Here is a 22,140-nt window from a genome sequence, read left to right on the forward strand (position 1 = left end):
AACCAGTTTAAAGGGGACTGTTGTGACCAGCAAATCCTGATTGGCTGGTGACAACATGGAGCATATGTTGTGCCACAATCCAAGAACTGTGTGCCCAATTGGAGGCAGACCTGATGTCAGCTATCTGCCAGCCCACAGGTATCCCCCCTCTAGTGCAAGTCCTGTCAGTGCTCCACTTCCTGGCAAGTGGTTCCTTCTAAACTACAGTGGCCATGGCATCTGGGATGTCTCAGCCAATGTTTTCTAACGTGTTGAGCAGGGTGTTGTCTGCCATGCTGAAACACATGCGCAGCTACATTGTGTTCCCCCAAGTGGGTGATTTGGCCACAGTGAAAGCTGACGTCTATGCCCTGGGACATATCCCCAACATCATTGGTGCCACTGATGGTACACATGTGGCATTTGTCCCCCCCTGCAGAAATGAACAAGTGTACAGATATAGAAAAAGCTACCATTCGATGAATGTGTAAACGGTGTGTTTGGCGGACCAGTACATCTCCCATGTGAATGCCAAGTATCCTGGCTCTGTGCATGACGCCTATATCTTGAGGAATAGCAGTATCCCTTATGTGATGGGCCAACTCCAGAGGCACCGGGTGTGGCTAATAGGTGAGCCCAAGGTCCTCACACAGTATGAGTAGGTGTCTGGGTATGGGGTAGTCCCTCAGGGTTAGTGTGTGTCTAACAGGTATCCCTCGAAATTTGCAGGTGACTCTGGTTACCCCAACCTTTCAAGGCTACTGACCCCAGTGAGGAATGCCAGGACAAGGGCAGAGGAACGCTACAATGAGGCACATGGGCGAACTAGGAGTATTATTGAGAGGATGTTCGGCCTTCTGAAGGCCAGATTCCGGTTCCTCCATCTAACGGGGCTCCCTGTACTACTCACCAAAGAAGATGTGCCAGACAATCGTGACATGCTGTATGTTGCACAACCTGGCATTGAGACGCCAGGTGCCTTTTCTGCTGGAGGATGAGCCTGGTGATGATCTTGTGGACAGTGAGGAAGAGAAGGCAGAGGAAGAAGATGTTGACAACAGAACAAACATCATGCAGTACTTTCAGTGACACACAGGTAAGAGACTGTAACTCTTCTTCTCATTTCAGAATACTTTAGGACATTGACACTGACTGTTCCCTTTGGATTTCCTTTTAGCAGATCTGGGTACCCCATTCTGCCTTCTGCTATGTGTACTGCTGCCCAACAACTGTCCTACATAGGCATGAGTAAATGAACATTTACATTGCAATTTGTTGCTAATGTTGTGATAATACATTTGTGACAGATCAGACTGACTCCAGATTGGTTTTCGATTAAAGGGTGTTTATGTAGGTGCTAATGGGTATAGGGGTATGTGCAAGGGGCTGGGGTGATGGTGGAGGAAGGTCCATGGTAGAGTCCAGTCTCTTGGTATCACAGGTGCATTGTCCAAGGGGGCATAGGAAGGGGAGCAATGGCAGTTCAAGGTGGGCAGGGTAACAGAGTGGGACAGAAGGGTGGCAGTCAGGAGGGTCCTATTTCCTGGCGGGGGTCTTGGCAATGTTCTCTGTCTTCTGCCTGGATCGCAAGGACTGTTTGCGGGGTGGTTCTCCTTCTGCAGGGGGTGGGGTGCAGGTGGCCTGTTGGTCCTGTGGCGGGGCATCCTGTCCACTACCGCCGGCGGAAGTGGATGGCTCTTCCTCGGTTTGGCTAGTGTCAGGGGCCCTTTGTTGAGCCACTGCCTCCCTCATGGTCTTGCCCATATCAGCCAGCCCCCCTGCTATGTTGACCAGGATGGTGTATATTTTGGTGAGGTCATCCCTGATCCCCATGTAGTGCACCTCCTGCAGCTGCTGGGTCTCCTGAAACTCGGCCAGTACCGTGCCCATGGTCTCCTAGGAATGGTGGTATGCTCCCATGATGTTGGAGAGTGCCTCGTGGAGAGTGGGTTCCCTGGGCCTGTCCTCCCCCTGTCACACAGCAGTCCCCCCAGCTTCCCTGTTGTCCTGTGCCTCTGTCCCCTGAACCGTGTGCCCACTGCCACTGACTTCAGGTCCCTGACTGTCCTGGGTTAGTGGGGTTGCCTGGGGTCCCTGTAGTGGTAGACACACTGCTGATTGACGTGTCCTGGGGACAGTGGCATGGGCCCGCTGGGTGGGAGCTGTGCTGGTGTTTCCTGAGGGGGGAGCTTCTGTGGTGGTTTGGGACTGTGGCAGGGGAACGGACTGTCCAGAGGTCCCAGATGGGCCAGGCTGGTCATCCTGATCCAGGCTTGCAGAGCTGCTGTCATCACTGTGGGCCTCTTCTGTGGGGGGAGTGGCTATTGCTGGCACTTCCTGTCCGGTGACGTTGGGTAGGGGTCCTGTTGGGATGCAAATGCATTGTTATTGTATCTGTGTGTGACATCTTGTGCAATGGGTGTGTTTCCCTGTATAAATGTGCTTGCACTGCCGCGTTGGCCTTGTGTGATTGCTGATTATGTGGGCTGGGTGAGTCTATCAAGTGTGCATGCTGTGGTGATGGGTGTCCATGCAGGTCTGTGATGGGTGTCCATGCATTGTTGTTGCATGCAGGGCTTGGTATTGGGAGGGTGGGTTGTGATAGTGGGGTATATGTGAGTTGTTGGAGTGATGGGGGTGAGGGTAGGGGTAGGAGTGTGTGATGGCATGCAGGTAGGGTGGGGTGATAAAGTAGTAAAGATTTGACTTACCAGAGTCCAGTCCTCCTGCTACTCCTGTGAGGCCCTCAGGATGCATGATCGCCAAGACTTGCTCCTCCCATGTTGTTAGTTGTGGGGGAGGAGGTGGGGTTCCACCGCCAGTCCTCTGTACAGCAATCTGGTGTCTTGATATCACGGAACATACCTTCCCCCGTAGGTCATTCCACCTCTTCCTGATGTCATCCCTGGTTCTTGGATGCTGTCCCACGGCGTTGACCCTGTCGACGATTCTCCGCCATAGCTCCGTCTTCCTTGCAATGGATGTCTGCTGCACCTGTGATCCGAATAGTTGTGGCTCTACCCGGATGATTTCCTCCACCATGACCCTTAGCTCCTCCTCAGAAAACCTGGGGTGTCTTTGAGGTGCCATGATGTGGTGTGAGTGATGTGTGAGGTGATGTGTGGGGTGCTGTGCTGTGATGTATTATGTGATGTGCGTGGATGGTGTATGTGTGATAGTGTTCTGTGCCTCTGGGTGAAGGTGTGGTCTTTGCTTTTCTCTCGCTGCTAGTTCTAATTTGTTCGTTGAAAGGGTTGTGGGTAATGTGGATGTGTGCTTTATAGTGGTGAGGGTGTGTATGTGTGTCAGGTGTGTGTAGTTTGAATTATCCAATGTGGTTGTGTTTTGTATATGTATGTGTATTTTGAGCGCAGTGGTGTGTACCGCCAATGGTTTACAGTGGTTGTAAGACCACTGCAGTGATTCGTGGGTCATGATACTGTGGACGTATTCCTGTTGGCGTGACGGTGTGGGTTTTGCTATCGCCAGTTTATCGCTGACCTTTGGTGTGGCGGACTTGTGTGGGTGTCTGTCTAGTGGCGGATTTCTCTGTGTGGGTCATAATTCCCATAGCGGAATACCACCACGGTCACAGTATGTTGGCGGCCGTCGGCACGGCGGTAAGCGGAATTTACCGCCAGGGTTGTAATGAGGCCCATTATATGGAGTGCAATGGTTGCAGTTTTTTTTAGTTTCTGGATAATGCCACGAAAAACAGAGTAAGCTATTGATTTTAGTTGATTTCCTCAAGGAGTCCCTGAGAGAAAAAAAAAGATCTTCGGAGTGATTATGATATGTGCTACTTTAATGTTTGTCTTCTCTCTTCTCATTTTAGGTACGCCTGGACTGGAGTGGGGACAACCACCAAAGCCTCTCAGCGTAGTAATCGGAAAAGAAGAGAAAAAAAATGTGGTAAGTATTTGGTTCTACAATGACCATTTACGATCATCAAGACACCCAGGGTGCATAGCACATTACTGAACTGCTCCCGCAGCCCTCCCCACACGCAATGGTTTAATAATGAAGTGCGCAATGGGAGAGAACTTGAAGGGAAACCCAGCCAACCAAAACAATACAGTGCTTGTGTGTACAACAGAAAGGGAAATTGCATAGGTTCCCCGAAAATAAATATCCACTTACTTACTTTTCTTATATTATGCTCAGGTGGTTAAGCTCTGTTACTGCTTTCCTAGTTGGTCTGTTTTGCTATGTGGGTAATTGTGCTGTGTACAAGTTTGTGCAACGGGCCCCACCTTCCTTACTATATTTCATTTTTTGTTTTTCCTGCGTCACTCACCACGAGTATCACAGTTCTCCAGAACCATAGTGAGGTTTTGGGCTTCTCCGGTGGAGTCTCAGGACTCTGCCTCCATCCACCTGCCTTGCTCCTCCCTCCAATTGTCGTCTTCTCGTCCTTGCTCCTAACTCCACCTGTTTTCTTCTCATCCTCGCTCCTCTCTCCTGTCGTCTTCTTCTCATCTTCGTTCTTTTCCTTTGGCATCCTCGACTCCTTCTCTCTCCGCTCCGTACCAGTGTCTCTTGTACTCACGCTGTTTATTATCTCTCCTGGGTTTTTCTGGCTTCTTTGTTTCTGCTTCCGGTTCTTCCTTCGGTCTGACCTCATTCTGAAAAACAACATACGGGGTCAGGACCTCTCTCTCTCTCACCCGTTTTTCTTTCTGTTTTGTTGTTCAGAGGCGGCATCGCAGACCCTGCTGACGGACTCCCCAGAAAGTGTGTTAGGAGGGTAGGGGTCACGTCACATATACATTAAGCCAACCACCAACACGCACGGCCTTTGGCCAGGCCCTGCAGACAACCCCTATAACAACTCAACCCCGCACTGCACATGGTCTTCGACAGGTTGCAGCAGGAGTTAGCTGCAGTGCTTAGCCTGTGGCCAGGCCCTGCGTTCAACTCCCATAACAACAGAACCCTGCACGGCCCTCCCTCCCCCCCTGGGGCGTGGCCTAATTGTTTTTGGGGGGGGGCACTCTCCAGGCCGATCTCAGCCCTAGGGACCCTATCTCCTGGGGCCCAGTCATATGACCTGTCCCAGCTGCCTCCCTGCCTCCTGCGGGAGCCAGCATTGCCGTCACAGAGAGCCAGCATTGCGGGAGCCAGCATTGCAGTTACAATGCAGCAGCTCCTTATCTGTGAGAGCAGTTTTTTCTGTCTCCCTGCCTGCATCTCTCCAGGCAGGGTGACAGAGGAAACGTCTGCTTGCAGCGAGGGAGAACTGTTTGACAGCTCTCCCTCACTGTGAGCAAAGTGTTTGCTGTGACTTGGCGGCAGCTGTCAAAACATGGCTCCCAGCATGGAATGATGCAAATGCCCCACGGAGGTGCCAGTCCCTGAGGCTGCAGAGGGGGCCCAAAGGCCCCCCACACACAATCTGAGGAATGCCCTGGGGTGGTGGTGGTCCCTGGGGCTTCAGGGGGCCGTGCAGCCCCCCTCACACAAATTCAGTAATGCCCCAGGGAGGTGGTGGTCCCCAGGGCTGTTGTGGGGCTGGGAGGCCCCCTGCATTTCATTGTTTTTAAAGCCCCAAAGAGGAGGTGGTTCCTGGGGATGCAGGGTGACCGGAGAGCCCCCGAATTAAAAATGTAAATGCCCCTGGGATCTGGCCCACCGGGGGGCATCACAGAAGCAAGTGCAGGAGCCCGTGCTTGTTTTTTTTTTATTTTTTGCCACAAAGTTTGCAAACTTGCAGCAAAAAAATACAAAAAATGCTTTTTAGCCTGGGCTGGTCCCACTGGGACCCCACCACCAGAGCTAAGGGGTCAGGGTGTCCCTACCCTGCCCCCTTTTCCTTTTTTCAGATTTTTTGTAAGACTCAAGTCCTAAGATCAAGATGACTGCCAATACTTTCTGGTTTAAAGTGTTGACAGCCAATCAGAGCTATTGGCCGTGCATGAGCTCTTAATCGTTGCGAAGTCATCACGGACAAATATATATATATATATATATATATATATATATATATCGAAGAGCAAGACGGTTCAATGAAAGGCGCCGCGCTCGAAAAATACCGTGCAACAGCTCTGGGTGAACCATCCCAAAAATAACTATTTCATCAAAGATTTAGCAGTGCACTCCACCAAGGTACAATAATTCTTGATTTATTTTGAAACAAGAAAGCAGAACAACGCGTTTCGACCGAATGGTCTTTCTCGAGTTCAAGACTCGAGACAGACCATTCGGTCGAAACGCGTTGTTCTGCTTTCTTGTTTCAAAATAAATCAAGAATTATTGTACCTTGGTGGAGTGCACTGCTAAATCTTTGATGAAATATATATATATATATATATATATATATATATATATATATATATATATATATACACAAATGTTTTTTCCCTTTAATATCTCAAAAAATTACACCAAATAAGTGAAGTTATAATCTGCATACCGAAAGATAGCTTTCTGCCAAATTTGGTGTAATTCCGTCCAGTGGCTCGGGCTGTAGTCATGTCTAAAGGTCCCATGGGAATTACTGTGAGAAACGCACACTTTTGAGCCCCTTCTTTTTCTTAGCCCCTGCTTGAATCACCCCTAACCTTTCTGTGTGCAATAAGAATCACCGGGGGCCCTTTGTTTTGGAGAGTTTTGCGAAGATTCGGCAAGCGGTGCCAGAGATATAGGCAAGTCAAAAAACTGCTTTTCTATGTAAAAATGGTCCTAACTACAACTACCTAGAGGTGACCGCCACTAGGTAAAATATATATATATATATATATATATATATATATATATATATATATTTGTGAAACTATGGGCCAGATGTAGGTAGGAAAAGAATTGCGAGTCGGAAATTGCGATTCAATGTGAATCGCAATTTCCGACTCGCAAAATGGGATCTAAGAAAAAAAAGCGACACCAATTTGCAACTCGCAAATGATGTCGCACCGCAGATTGCGAGTCCGCTTTTAGTGAGGTTGCTTTTTGCGACCTCGCTAAAAGCAAACTCGCAATTTGCGAGTCAGGTGTCGCAAATTGCGACTGGCCCGCAAATTGCATGCAGGTGTAGCATAACAGTTGGGAAATACACTGCCTGGCTCTTCCTGATGACATCAGAACCAGATAGTCATCAAATACACCTGGGAGGAGGGAGGACCACACCCTTTTCAAAAAGCTGTGCAACACCCAGGAGAGAGGAGCTGCTGATACCATGGAGGACACAGGCAGTGCAGGGAGAAAAAGAAAACTTAAGTTTTCTGAGAAAGGACTTGAGGTGCTAACTGAGGAATGCTGCCAGCACCATGACCAACTTTTTGGCAAGGCAGCCCTGAGTGTCCCAGACACTGAGAAAAAGAAGATCTGGCTGCAAATCCAGGACCGGATCAATGCCATTGGGGTGAGCCACCGCACCCTGGATGAAATAAAAAAAAGGTAGTATGACCTGCGCTCCAGAGCAAAGGATAGGGTGGCAGAGAAGCTCAGGAAATGAGGGGCACAGGAGGAGGCCCATCCACCGTCCCACCACCCACAGCCATGGAAGAATTGGTGGAGCAGACCCTGGAGCCTGAGGCCGTGTCAGGAATGGGAGCATTGGACAGTTCTGCGCCAGGGACATCCAAAAGTGAGAACCATGAAATATGCATTCACACCTACAAATGCAGTATCCACACTCTCCCAGTACACAGCAGCAGGCACAACCAGACTAGCTCCATTCCAAACTAGCAACCACTAGAATGGTGCATTATGGGCAATGTAGTACAGTACTCAGCATATAGGCAAATGTTTATTATGAGGCATACAACAGATGTGAGAGACTGACAGTGTGTTCCCTATGTCCCACAGGTCTCCCACACGACACCCCCAGCAGCCACCCCATCCAGGGAGGAGACAACAGGCCAGAGGCTGCGGCAGATACTCCAGGGCCCAGCACAACACCACCACAGTCCCCTCCGGAACAAGTACAGGACATGGTAGAAGCACACACGACCCCTGGCCCCAGCCCCACAGTAAGACGTCCAGAGCCAGCAGCACAACCACGTCACAGACGCAGACGCAGATGCCAAGTTCAGGCGGAGCCCCAGGAGGAGATAGGGGAGGCAGCAATGTCTGTAGTAGAGGCATCCCTCCTTACCGGTCAGCGCCTGCAAACAAGACAATTGCGGTCAATATCAAGTGCTTTGCACAGACTTGAAAACAACATGACCCATGGCCTGGCTGATGTGAACTCGCAGTTCACAAGACTCAATGACAATGTGAGCGAACTCACCCAGTCCATCCGCCAACTAGTGACAGGACTGGTGGCTGTTCGCGCAGCGCAAGACGCAGGGAGCGCCACCTAGTCACGCGCTTTGACCGCATAGCAGCGTCCATTGGGCGTCTTGCTACGAACACTACTGGCCTGTCAAGACGGACCGTGAGTCTGCAGGTCGAACTTGGCCACTTTGCTGGGGATGTGGCACAGGGACTAGGCCGCATCAGCCACGCAGTGAACATGTTGGAAGCCAGGCAGGAGGCAAGGGGCACAGGTAAGGCCCCTCAGGACAGTGAGGAGGGGTCCACAATCAGCAGTGTGTCTGCAAGTGACTTACGTGGGCTGAGGAGTGAAAGTGCACGGCAGGGGTCAGCAGACCCACCTGGGATGAGCCATGCTGGGCGAACAAGGAGGAGGGTGTAGGCCATAAGGCAGCATGACTCATGAGGCACATGAAGTCAATGTGTCCTCATAAAATTTGGACATGTACACCCCCTTACGGACAGAATTTTTCTTTCAACAGGCTGGCGATGTGGTAGCTCTTGCTCCTCATCCTCCGAATCTGTGTCTTCAGGAGTGAGATGTAGCCCACGTCTGGTGGCAATGTTGTGTAGGATCGCGCATGCGCCAACGATCTTGAATGCTGTTACTGGGGCATACTGGAAGGCACCTCACTTCTGTGGAGGCATCGAAATCTTGCCTTTAACAGTCCGAAGGTCCTCTCAATGACAGTTCTGGTCCGCCGATGTGCACTGTTATATCGCCTCTCATTCTCAATGCCAGGTGTTAGGTATGGAGTAAGTATCCATGGTCTTAGCCCATATGCACTGTCACCTTTTTGGCAAAAATAAGCAATGTTAGCAGGGCATGGATGGTTTCTACAGTGACCTGTGTGTATGGCTTCAGGGTGTAGTCAGCAATACCTAATAGATATCCGTCTCCAAACTCCCCACGTTCTAGGCGTTGGTGTATCCCACTGTGCCTGAATATGTATGAGTTATGTGTACTCCCTGGAAATTTGGCTACAATGTCAGTGATTACATTATGGGCGTCGCATACCACCTGGATGTTCAGTGAGTGGGTACATTTCCTATTGCGGAACACATATTCCAGATTTGCAGGAGGGCAGATTTGTATATGTGTCCTGTCCACACACCCTATTACATGAGGGAAGTTGGCAATTCTGTAGAAGTCCAACTTGGTGCTGTTAATTTCTGCCTCATTCCTGGGTAGGTATATGTATCTGGACATGTGTGTGAGTATGGCATCTAGGAAACATCTGAAGAATCGTGAGAGTGCACTTTGGGATACCCCACCTGTCACTGCAATAACCCCCTGATAGCTACCCGAGACCAAGAGGTGCAGTGAGCATAGCACTTGCACATATGTGGGGATGGCGCTGCCACGCATTGTCTGGCGTTGAAGCTGCAGATTGAGTAGTTCAATTAAATCTAATATTGCTGCACTGCTGAGTCTGTATTTGTCATAAATCTCATCCTCAGTTTGTTGGAAAAGTGTCTGCCTGGTTCTGTATATTCTCTCCTGTCTCTGGCTCCTCCTCCTCCTCTGCTAGGCGGCGTGGACTCTCCTCCTCCTCCTTGCTATCACATACAGTTCAGCCATTTTGAGTAACCCAAGTGCGTTTTGGGTCTCAATTTATACTTTGGTTCTGGTTACCACCTGCTCTGACTTAGTGGTAATTTGGGTGTGCAAAATGGGCTTTGTGCGACTAGTCGCAATTTGCGAGTGGCTTTTTCATATGGTTTGCGACTCGCAAATTGTGACTTCCTCATTGCGGGTGGCAAAATCAGGTTGCTATTTTTGCGAGTCGGTAATGGCTTGCATCGCAATTTGCACTTCGGAAATTGGATTTTTGCATCCCATTTCCGATTTTGCGGTGTCGCAAATTGTGAATCAGGCCATTTGCGACTCACAAAACTTTGCTACATCTGGCCCTAGGTGTCTACCAAAATGTTACCTTAGCGAGGTGTCTTGGTTAAGTGCAATGAGCTTAACTAATGTTAAAAAAAACACAGACATGTATTTTAAAAAACAATGGTTAAAGTGATGTTGGAATGAGACACAAGTTAACGTTAAAAATCCCCCAAAACACTGAAATACACCAATTATAACTTAGTGAACTAACTATAAATTGCACCCACATCATTCATTATGACCTCATATATTACATCACTCATGACATGTTAAATGACACAACTGATGACATCATTCATGACATTTCAGCAAAGCCTCCAGTCAGACCATACATCCAAGCAAGGCCATGCACCCACTCCTCTGTTAGCATAAAAACTCCACCACAAACAATATTCAGTCATACGTAGGACGTGTTTGACACAGGGCTTAGCCTGTGGCCAGGTTCTGCACCCACCTCTCCACAAACAGCCAACCACACTATGCACAGACTTTAGGCATACACAGAGAAGTTTATCTTCAAGGTCTGTTGCCACCTCAGACCCTGCAACCAACATACAATAAGCAGTGGCAGTGGGCCTGCCCTACGTTCACATCCTGCTCCAAACCAGTTTTGCCTACTCACACTGCAGATACCAGCTCCTTCTTCTCAACAGTGTCAACTCCTCACACTGCCTTCCACCTTTTGTTCCTGACAAGACACACCTTTGCCACCTCCAACAACAGTGCTACTTCCCATACTGCACACCCCTTCTACTGTCTTCCACTGCCCCAAAGTACCAACTTCTCCTGCTACCCACCAGTGCCAGTTCCTCAAACTACTCCCCAGCGTCTGATGCTCACAATACACACCAATGCCACATCCTTATCACCAGCACTTCCAACTCACCACTAATCCCTTTTGCCACAATGCACACAAATGGCTGCTCCTCACTCTGCATTCTGTGCGCATCACAGGGTGATGGTGGAGATAAGAAAAAACTGGTAGTCAGTCCTTGACTTTCTGCTGAGATGACAGCCAATGTATCCATTGTAGTTTATTTTCAAGAAAAAAATACTTACATGAATTATTTTTCTCTCGCTTGATTTTATGGCAAGACATGGTATATTATGCATGCACCTCTTTATTGCCAATCACAGCAGCAACTAGAACTTCAACTTCAGAACTTAGAACAGTAAGAAAAACAACATTCTAATTCACTATATAATTCGCTGCCCAGCAACCTTCTTCCTTCTTCGTTGCTCCTCACGGATGTGAAAAGCACCGTTGGAATTGTATTGTATGCGTTGAACTTTAATTCAGTTTGATTGATTGTGATTTGTAGTCAAATCAGCTACAACGGATAAGGACATTACATTCTTATGAGATAGCCCTTGGTATTTATATGGTTGTTGATTTTAAACATCAAATTTGTTCGTAAATGATGGCTGCTTTGTTTTTTTTTTGTTTTTAACTGTGCGTTTTGGGCGTTTCTGGTGCAGCTTGATTGTGTAGCTTAGGCTTTATTCGAGTCTTCTGAACGCCTTTTTGTGGTTCAGAATGCAGAGAAACAAACCTTTTTTGCCGGCTCGTGTCTTCTGAATGCTTTCTGGATTCGGCATTCTGAGGCGTGTGACTGCTGAGTAATCTTATTTCATGCGCTGTGTGCAGCATGTGAGTAGTTTGCTATTTTGGGCGCGAGGAGGTCGTGCACCTTGCAGTTGTCTGGTGATCTGTAGTGATGTATTGGTTTGTATGTAAAAGAAGAATGCTATGACATCAGGGGCAGTGGAATGTTGGGGCAGTTGAATGTTGGGGCAGGCTGTGACTGGGGATTGAAATGTTTTCATATGAAAGGTCAGAGTTGTGCCGGTTTGGGGATGGCAAGCTCATGTATCTCTGTCTGTACATTATAACTGGAAATAAACTTTTAAGGAAAGAACAAGAAGAGCCAGTGTACTTACTTCACATGGCGACGAGCAGGATCGTAAAGCAGCAAGCATTGGACTGAGAAAACTGCAATTATTGGAAGGCAACGCTACAGACATCAGACTGAGGATTGGAGAGCAGCTATTTTCGGACCTGCTTTGTTAAAGGCAACTTATTTTAAGCAAGTGAGGGAAGTTTTTTTTTTTTATTATTTATTTATTTTTCTCTTTCTCTAATACAGTTGCCGTTTGTTTACTTTGTTTGAGGCGCGTGTGTACTGCTCAAACGTTAGATTTTTCATCGCCTCGGTCCTCGCGTGCACCCCCGCTTGGTTACTGGTTGCCTGGACAACATAATGCTTAATAACAATGTCTTGTGAACGTGCTGGTTCTTGCGCTGGAAGTTACATGGGAGCAGGAACAGCGCCCTTTTAATGTTAATTAGTACCAAGTACATGGTATTATTTTTACTATTCTTAATTTTTTAGCAACTTCATTGCTGAAGTTTATCCGGCACAAAGGAAAACTAACAGAAATTATTATAACAGAGATACATGTCTTGCTGAAGAAGTAAGCTAAAGAGTTATATTTTACAGCTATAATTTTTAGTACACCATGTCTTCGAGTGGAGATTCTTCTGGTACAGGGACGTCGCTTTCTTTGCAGTTGAGTACACCAAAGGAATTTTTAGCGTCTCCTGGTGAACCAGCTGTACAATGGAAGGAGTGGAAGGAATATTTTTTGAATTACATCGCAAACTTAGAAGATTGCAATGGTTTAATCTCTGCTGAAAGAAAAAAAAGGATCTTAATGCACTGTTTAGGCCCTGAAGGTCTTCGTATTTACAATCAACTACAAAAACTCGATAGAGGCGATGAAGATGTGTTTCAAAGTGCTATTTTGGATTTAAATGATCATTTTTCGCCTGATGTTTGCATTGCGGTTACTCGTCACGCATTTTTCCACAGGAAACAAGAGAAACACGAGGACATAGAGAGCTACGTTTCTGCTTTAAAAAATTTAGCTAGCTCATGTAGGTTTGCTGGTCTACATGATGAACTGGTACGGGACCAGATTGTAATGTTTACTAAAAACAAATCTATTCAAGAGAGGTTGTGGATTGAAGGCAAATCCAGTCTAAAGGATATTATTGCTTTAGTAAAGAAAGCAGAATTATCCGAAAGATGTGCGAAAATCACTTTGGCACAGGATAAGAACTTTGAAGAAGTTGTTGCCAAAGTTAGTGATCGCAAGCACAACAAATGGTCCATGGATAAGCGGGATAATGACTTTAAAAAAGAGAAAAATCAAACTTTTGCAAAAAATCTAAAATCTAACATGCCTGATCGATCCAGAAATGAGTGTTTCCGTTGCGGGAGTTCCTTTCATTCTGCAAAATTTGATGGGTGTCCAGCTAAAAATGCTAAGTGTTTGGAATGTGGAATTGTAGGCCATTTTGCTAGGGTGTGCAGGAAGAAACAACTGAAGAAGGTGAACAGTAAAGTGGCCTGCATTAAGGAAGTGGTGGAAGACTGTTCTGATGACAGTGATGAAGACGTAAATTATAAACTGAGGGGTCACAAAACTGTGGTTTTGAACATTTCAGGACAAACGTCAAACAAACCCTTGTGTTGGATATCATTTGGGGGAGTTATGTTGCAGGTGGCAGCAGACTCTGGTTCCCCATACAGTATTGTTTCAGAATGCACATGGCAAAAGCATTTTGTACATAGTTTAGGGGAACATTTAGAAACCTCTGACATTTCGCCTGAAAGTTACACTGGTGATAGAATAGATATTATTGGTTTTAGATTGCTGGTATTCAAATTTAAGCAAAGACAAGCCGTATGTAAATTATATGTGGCCAAGGATGGTCCGTCGGTATTAGGCTGGAAAGACCAAAAGAAACTGCATATTGTGCTTGATCCTAACAGTGTAGAGCAAGTCTTAGTAATGTGTGATGAAGAAGACACAAAGAAATGGGTCACACAAGAGTTTCCAGGAGTGTTCAATGGGCAAGTAGGTCAACTTAAAGGCTTTATACATCAGATTAGACTAAAAAAAGATGCCAAACCAAAAATTCATAAGGTACAGAATATTCCGTTTATTGTCAGGGAAGAGGTAAAAAAAGAGTTGGACAGGTTACAAAATTCACAGATTATAGAACCAGTTGAAGCTTCTGAGTGGCTTTCACCTTTGGTTGTTGCGTGTAAAGCTAATGGCAAAGTGCGTTTGTGTGTGGATTTGAGAGGTTTGAACGATAATATCATAGTAGATCAGTTTCCTTTGCCTCGTATTGATGAGATGTTGTCTGCCACGAGAGATGCTAAATGGTTTTCCACTTTGGACTTGTCGTCTGCTTACCACCAGGTTAGGTTGGACTATCATAGCAGACATCTTACAACTTTTTGTACACCATGGGGTTGTTTTCGTTTCAAACGTATGCCATTTGGTTTGGCGTCAGCGGCTGCCGTCTTTCAAAGGTTGATGGCGCAGTTATTTGGACATTTGCCTAATGTTACATTCTTTCAGGATGATATTTTAGTTATGGGAAGTAGCAAGAAACATCATGATAAGGAATTGAGGAATGTTTTGAACATCTTACAAGAAAAAGGTTTGACCGCAGAGATCAGTAAATGTAGATTTGCACAGAGAAAAGTAACGTATTTAAGACATGAGATTGATCATGAAGGCATAAGACCTAAAAAAAAGTTGGTGGAAGCTATTAAGAATGCCCCATGCCCCACATCTAAAGATGATTTGAGATCCTTTTTAGGTCTAGCCGAGTATTATTCGAAATTTGTAGAACATTTTTCAGCTAAAACCTACCAAATGAGACTGTTACTAAAAAACAAAGTGAAATTTGAATGGAATGTAAGTTGTCAGAAGGCTTTTCAGGAAATTAAGAATGCAATTGTGAGTGCTCCAATGTTGCATGGGTACGATCCAAAAGCTTGTTCTATTATCACTGCGGATGCGAGTGGTAAGGGCCTTGGTAGTGTATTAACACAAAGTGACAATGGGGGTAAAGAATATGTGGTTGCATTTGCATCCCGTTCTTTGTCTCCCACAGAGGAAAAATACTCTGTAATAGAGAGAGAAACTTTGGCATGTGTATGGGCATTAGAACACTTTCGGAAATTTGTTTGGGGGCAAAAATGCATCATACGGACTGACCATAAGCCTCTTACTAAATTGTTAACTACAGAAGGTTTATGTAGAGCATCTGCGAGAATAGCTAGACTATCTATGAGACTACAAGATTTCTTATATGAAGTGCAGTATGTTCCTGGGGTAAAAAATGTTACTGCAGATTTTTAAAGTAGAATGTCCTTACCTTTAAGAGAGTTGGATCAACATCCATGGAATGACTGGTGTGTAGCTGGTGTGTTTGATGAGAATACTTTAAGCTCATTGCAAAAAGAAGAATGGATCATGGAGTATGAGAAAGACGAAGTGTTGAAAGAAGTTAAAAACAAAGTGATGTTCGGTTGGTATAATGACAAGAAAGTCAAAAGCAGTGATATGTTAAGAGCTTTTTGGGAAGTGAGAGATGAATTGAGCATTGAAGGTGATTTTGTGTGTAGAGGTGGGAGGATTATTCCCCCCTGTGGTATTAGAAATAAACTTATTGCTATTGGACATGAAGGTCATTCAGGAATATCTCGCACCAAAAGAGGAATTAAAGTACTTTATTGGTGGCCAAAAATTGATGTAGAAATTGAGAGATATGTACGTGACTGCATGGAGTGTGAGAATAGTGACAAATCTCAAAAGACACTTAACCCGCCAATTTCTTCTTCAAGTTGTCCTAATATACCATGGGAAGAAGTTGCTTTAGACATTATGGGTCCTATTACGTGGCATGATGGGACTTCAAAGTTTATTGTGGTTTTAGTTGATTTGTTCTCAAGGTGGATTGAATTTTCTGTGTTACAAAAAATTGATACCAAGGCAGTGATGAATTTTTTGGAGGAAATATTTTTGAGGGAAGGATTTCCCAGAATTTTACTGACGGACAATGGTGTTCAATTTAAATCTGAGGAAATGAAAACTTTTGCTAAAATGACTGGTATTGAACAAAGGTTTACAGCTTTATATCATCCCAGGGGGAATGCTGTAGTGGAACGTATAAATAGGATTTTCAAGGGCATCATTCAAATTGCAAAGTATGGAAACAAAAGTAATATAGATTCTGAGTTAAGGAAAATGTTATGGGCTTATAGAGTGACACCTCATGAGACAATAGGTCAAAGTCCGTTTGATATAATGCGAGGTAGAAGTCCATTTTCGAAGATTAACCCTGGTTGGATGCAAAGAAGCAGACAAGTACTTTGGAGCAAGGAACATGTAAGAAAGTGCATAAAGAATTCACAAGAAAAGAACAAGGAATATTTTAATAATAAATATGGCACTAAAGAAGCACATTTGAATGTGGGAGATTGGGTGAGAGTGAAATCCGTAAGGAAAGTGGCTAAAGGTGAGAGCAAGTTTGGCGAGCCTATAAGAATTAAGAAAGTGATGAGAAATACTATCATTTTGGATGATGGCAGTGTATGTCACATGAGTCGCGTTGCTATTGCTAAGCCTTGCAAACAACAATTTGTGCAGTATGATTTGCTGGAAGGTAATAATAACAAATATTGGTGGTTGGAGTGTGATATTGATGGTAACAAAGATTCTAGAGTTATTGGGGAATTGGGAGCTAGGGGCTGTCAGGAAGGTGTCCAGACTCGTATTAATATGGGAGAATTTGAATGTAATGTGAATGAGCGTGAACAGAATAAAAATGTAGTTTGTGGTGAAGTGAAGAAAAGTTGTTTCGGCAGGGTTTTGAGAAAACCTAAGGTATTAGAAAATTTTGTGTGTGATTAAATAAAAATATATATATTTATTTATATACATAAATAAATATATATATTATTATTTTATTTTTGTCTTGTTTTTTGTTTTTTTTTTGTAAGGGAAGGGGATGTGTAGTGATGTATTGGTTTGTATGTAAAAGAAGAATGCTATGACATCAGGGGCAGTGGAATGTTGGGGCAGTGGAATGTTGGGGCAGGCTGTGACTGGGGATTGGAATGTTTTCATATGAAAGGTCAGAGTTGTGCCGGTTTGGGGATGGCAAGCTCATGTATCTCTGTCTGTACATTATAACTGGAAATAAACTTTTAAGGAAAGAACAAGAAGAGCCAGTGTACTTACTTCATGATCCGCGGCCTTAGCCGACTTGCGATTCCCCGACGGAGGAATCCAATAACATTACATTACAAGACAGGGCTGTTTAATGTAAGAATATACACATATATAAAGAGTTTTGGTTTTCACCGTTTTCCTTTTCTGATCAAGCGAGGAGGCAGGTCCATGAACCGGTCAAATGCTAATGTATTCAGTCAGTCAATTTGTGTTCTATGGGCTTCCGTAATTGTTTATTTATTGATGCTGCCATCTTGGATTGGAAAAGTGCGTCAAGTGATTACTTCTTTTCAAGTGGTCATATTTAGGGCACACAGACGTCATTGAATCAATTACAGCAAACTAGATTTATTCTGAGGAGAGAAAGGAGTGCATTGTGTTCTCTGTGGTGTGACAGGCAAATATTATATTTAACAGGGTTGTTTTATTAATAGGCCTAAGACGCTAGAGGTTGTGTAAATTATAGAAATATTTTGAAAATGAGTAACTTGGAGGGTAGCTCGCTGGTGGAGCAAAGTTTGGAGGAATGTGTAAAAAGGACAGTTTCATCTTTGGCAACGGATTTGGGAAAGAAACTAGATGATTGTATGGCGAAATTAGGAGAGAAGGTTTCTGGTCCCAGGATTGAGGAGGAACAGTTCTGTTTGGTGGAAGAGGCTGATGAGAGAACATGTGGCTCTCAGGAAGTTCGTAAAGTACTAATGAAAAGAAAACATTTACAAAGCCTCTAGTTTATAGGGACATTACAGTCCAAGGTCACATAAAAGGGCATCTCATACGGAGTTCAGTGAAAAGGCTATAAAAGGCGGCGAGCAGGGTGGCGGCCACCATAGCGGCATGTCCGCCGCCCCGACAGAGGCGCGGAGGCGAGGGAAAACAGGTGTGGCTGCTTGGTTTTGGGCGGGGGCAGAGGGCTGCATGGCTGCGGCCGCCCGGCCCGCACTGGAGGTGCGTTTCCGGCGGCCGCGCCCCTTGGGGGCGTGGCAGCGGTGGGGCGGGGCGGCCCCGCGATTAACAAAAGCGCAGCCTTGACGGGCCACGTTCCTCAAAAAACACGGCAGGCCCAGCCCCTTCAATCCGGAGGGCTGAACCAGAAGCCGGGCAAACAGGAGGTGCACGCCGCTCCCCTGCCCCGGAATAAAGGGGCCAAGGGGAGCTTGGAAACCGGGCAGGGTGAGGGTAGGGCCGGCGTCCACGGGAGGGACCAGGAGGCACTGACCTGCCAAGACAAAGAAGAAAAAAGGGCTCTCGTAGTAGGAAGGGGCCAGGGCATAAGCAGAGAGGCAGGCAACTCAGGGGATAGTAGCAGGGCAGGGTCATTATGGGATAGGGACCTGGGCCATAAATTTGGATAGAGTGAGGATGAAGTCCCAGAGATAGAGGATGATGGGATAACTCTGAGGGTGCGCCCACCGAGCCGCACCTACGAACGCAGGTGGGGGTGCACCTGGTGCGGGGCCAGTGGGTGTAGATGGTTCGGACAGCGAAGGTGTAGAGCTGGGTGAGGAGGTATGTTGTCAAGGGCGAGGGCGGGTTCAGCGGGAAGTATCCATGCTCACCGGCACACTGGGCCTTTTGCAGTGGGAGCGGAGTGTAATCGTGGACGGGGACCCAGGAGGGCTTGTGGCGGCTCCGGCACCCTGGGAGGAAGAGAAGGCAGGGCCCTGTATGACTGGCTGGGCCGAACCACAGCAACTTGGTGGGGTGAAGCGGGCCAAGGTACTAGCGCAGAGGCGCCAGACCGGATTAGGTGTTGCGCCCACCGGTGGTTCGACGGCCATTGGTAAGCGGCCTGGCCACGCAGCACGGTTGGGAGGGCTATGGTCGGCCCCTCGGCGACCGCGGACACAGACAGTGAATGCAGCGAGCATCATAAAGAGGGCAAAGTTTGGGGAGGTTTTGGCGACAAGTGATAGCGAGACTGCTAGTGAGCATGAGTTATTAGACTATGAGGACGACAGTGTTGAGGAGGGAGAGATACGCGGGGAGGAGGAGGGTTGGTGGACCACGGGGGGAGTCTAATGTTGTTCCTAAGTCGTTGCAGTAGCTAGCGGTAGTAGCAGGAGCGTGGAGAGCTGCAGGGCGGACGGTTTCGGAGCGCCCCCGTCTTTGCAAAAAGGTAATGCAAAAGAAGTATTGAACCCAGTAGGTGTGTCTGTAGGTACGGAGGTAGGTGTGGATAGTGCCGGGGAGCATTTATATAAAGGGGTGTACGTGTCAGATGTGGAGGTAAGATCAGGTAAGTAGCGAGGAGTATGGGGCAGGTAATGTAAGTGGGAAGCACAAGCGATTGCCGTATATGGGTACTGCAAAACCATTAGGAGCCCATCTGATGCTGGCCACAAAAGAGAAAATATGGAAAGGGGAATAAGTAGAGATGCTTAAGTTGCTGCATAGGGAGGTACTAGCGAAAGCGGGATCTAAAGAGGAGGAATATGAGTTAGCAAAGAGGCCCAGGGTCCCGGTGACTATTGAAAATTGGACGGCAGCCTTTCTCATTTTTGCCAATGTATATTGCGAGCGTTTTCCGGAGCAGGCGGTGGCCTTGTTTAAGTATATGGATGTGATTCGGAAAGCTTACCTTAATTACGGTGGTTACACTTGGGTGCAGTATGATGAGTTTCGAGCCTGAATGGCGGCAGATGAGGACGTACAGTGGGGCGAGATTGATGCGGATTTGTGGCAGCATACTATGGAACCTGCAAAGTTTGGCAAAACGGTATTTATGGCAAGCGGGTTACTAATTATCTATCAGCCCTTTCGGGACCGCCCCACCCAGGGTGGGGCCACGTCGGAGAATAACACAGGCGACAAAAGGGGATCCGGCGCAGCAAGCACAAGGGTGCGGAAGACAGGAGCCTGTTGGGACTTTAATAAAGGGTTGTGCACCAGAGAGTATTGTAAGTTCAAACACGAATGCTCCAAGTGCGGAGGGAAGCATGCCCTTACTAACTGTTCAGGCAGCAACGCTGGGCAGCAATCTGTGGGCTCCGGAGGAAATACCCAGGGGAGCCAGGGTCAGGCCAGGACGAGAGGGCAGGGTTTTATGGGAAAAGGCCACTACGCCAATTAAGGTGGATAAGATACGTTTTTGGGTAGGCCAATATGGCCTTGAGCGGCAAGGGCAAATGTTGTTGCAGGGATTTACGTACGGATTCGAGCTTGGTTACGAAGGACCTCAGCAGCGGCGGTGGGCGGAGAATTTGCATTCCATTCATGGGAAAGAGGAGCTAGTGCGGCTCAAGCTAGAGAAAGAGGTGGCTGAGGGGAGAATGGAAAGCCCTTTTCCAGATTGGCCTTTGAAAAATTTGATTGTGTCCCCCATTGGGGTGGTGCCCAAGAAAGAGCAAGGGCAGTATCAATTGATTCACCACTTGTCTTGGCCGGAAGGGGCTTTCGTCAACGATTTCATTCCGGAAGAACTCACAAATGTGTCAAATGCCTCAGTTGACGTGGCAATAGCAATAGTGGAATCATTGGGGCCGGGCACCCTAATGGAAAAACAGAAATCAAATTGGCTTTTAGATTACTGCCGGTGCATCCTCGGGATTTCAAATTGTTGGCCATCCAATTTCAGGGCAGTTGGTATGTGGACAAGGCACTGCCGATGGGTTGCTCCATTTCTTTCTCCCTATTTGAATGCTTCAGCACTTTTTTGCAGTGGATTTGTGTGACGGTCACCGGCCATGCGGCAGTGACTCACTATTTAGATGATTTTTTCTTTGCAGGGCCAAAGGAGTCTGAGTCCTGTGAGAGGGCATTAGAGAGTTTTCAGACACTCATGGGGGATCTGGGTGTGCCCCTGGCCCCCGAGAAAACAGTAGGGCCCTGTACGGCCTTGGCTTTTTTGGGTATCGAGTTGGACACAGTGGCCATGGTGGCTCGATTGCCAGTGGAGAAGAAACAGGCCATGTTGGTGACGGTGCGGTCCATGATCCAAAAACGGAAGGTGACGGTCAGGGAAATTCAAGTCCTATTGGGCCGCTTAAATTTTGCATGTCGAGTAGTGAGGGCTGGGCGCAATTTTTGCAGGAGGCTCGGTATGTCACTTTCGGGTCACACCATGCCCCATCACCACGTGGGGCTTAGCGCAGGGGTGAAGGAGGATTTGAGGATTTGGTGTGTCTTTTTGGAGTCTTTTAACGGGATCCCGATTCAGGCATGGCCATTATGCGAATGGGACGTTCAGATTTTCTCGGATGCGTCGGGGGCGTCGGGATTTGGAATTTATTGGCAGGGCAAGTTCTGTGCGGATGAGTGGCCGGAGGCATGGCGTGCGGGCGGTCGCAGCATTGCCTTTTTGGAGCTTTTTCCATTGGTGGTGGCGGTGTATGCGTGGGGCCACTGTTTGATGCATAAACGAGTACTGTTTTGAGTGGATAACTTAGCGGTGGTGCAGGTGGTCAACCGGCAGTCGGACAGAGATGTGCAGGTGTTGCAGCTGCTCCGTGTTTTTGTGTTGGAATGCTTGTGGCGTGATATATATTTCAGGGCGCGGCATGTTCCGGGTGTGAATAATGACATTGCCGATGCGCTATCTCGTTCGCAGTGGGAGAGGTTCCATGGGTTGGTTGCGGATGAACCCTTGAGCAGAACTACTATGCCGGCAGTGCTTTTGAACGTAGGCGACGGAGGATTCTGCAATTGGTCGTGAAGTTGTTGGCACCTTCCACTCAGCGAACGTATGTAAGGGCTTGGTGGGAATTTGTGGAGTCGGGGGCACGGCGGCGACGGTTGGAGCAGGACCGGGTGGAGGACGTGGTCAATTTTATCATGGCTCTGGTGGAAAAACGTTTGTCTAAGGTTTCCATTGCAGGGAAGTTGTCGGGGATCGCTTTCATGGGTAAGTTGTTTTGGGGTTATGTGCCGTCGGCGGGGGAGTTGGGGCAGCGCATCCTCGAAGGTTGGGCCCA

This window comes from Pleurodeles waltl, chromosome 11 (genome assembly GCF_031143425.1).
Source record: "Pleurodeles waltl isolate 20211129_DDA chromosome 11, aPleWal1.hap1.20221129, whole genome shotgun sequence".
NCBI classification, from domain to species: Eukaryota; Metazoa; Chordata; class Amphibia; order Caudata; family Salamandridae; genus Pleurodeles; species Pleurodeles waltl.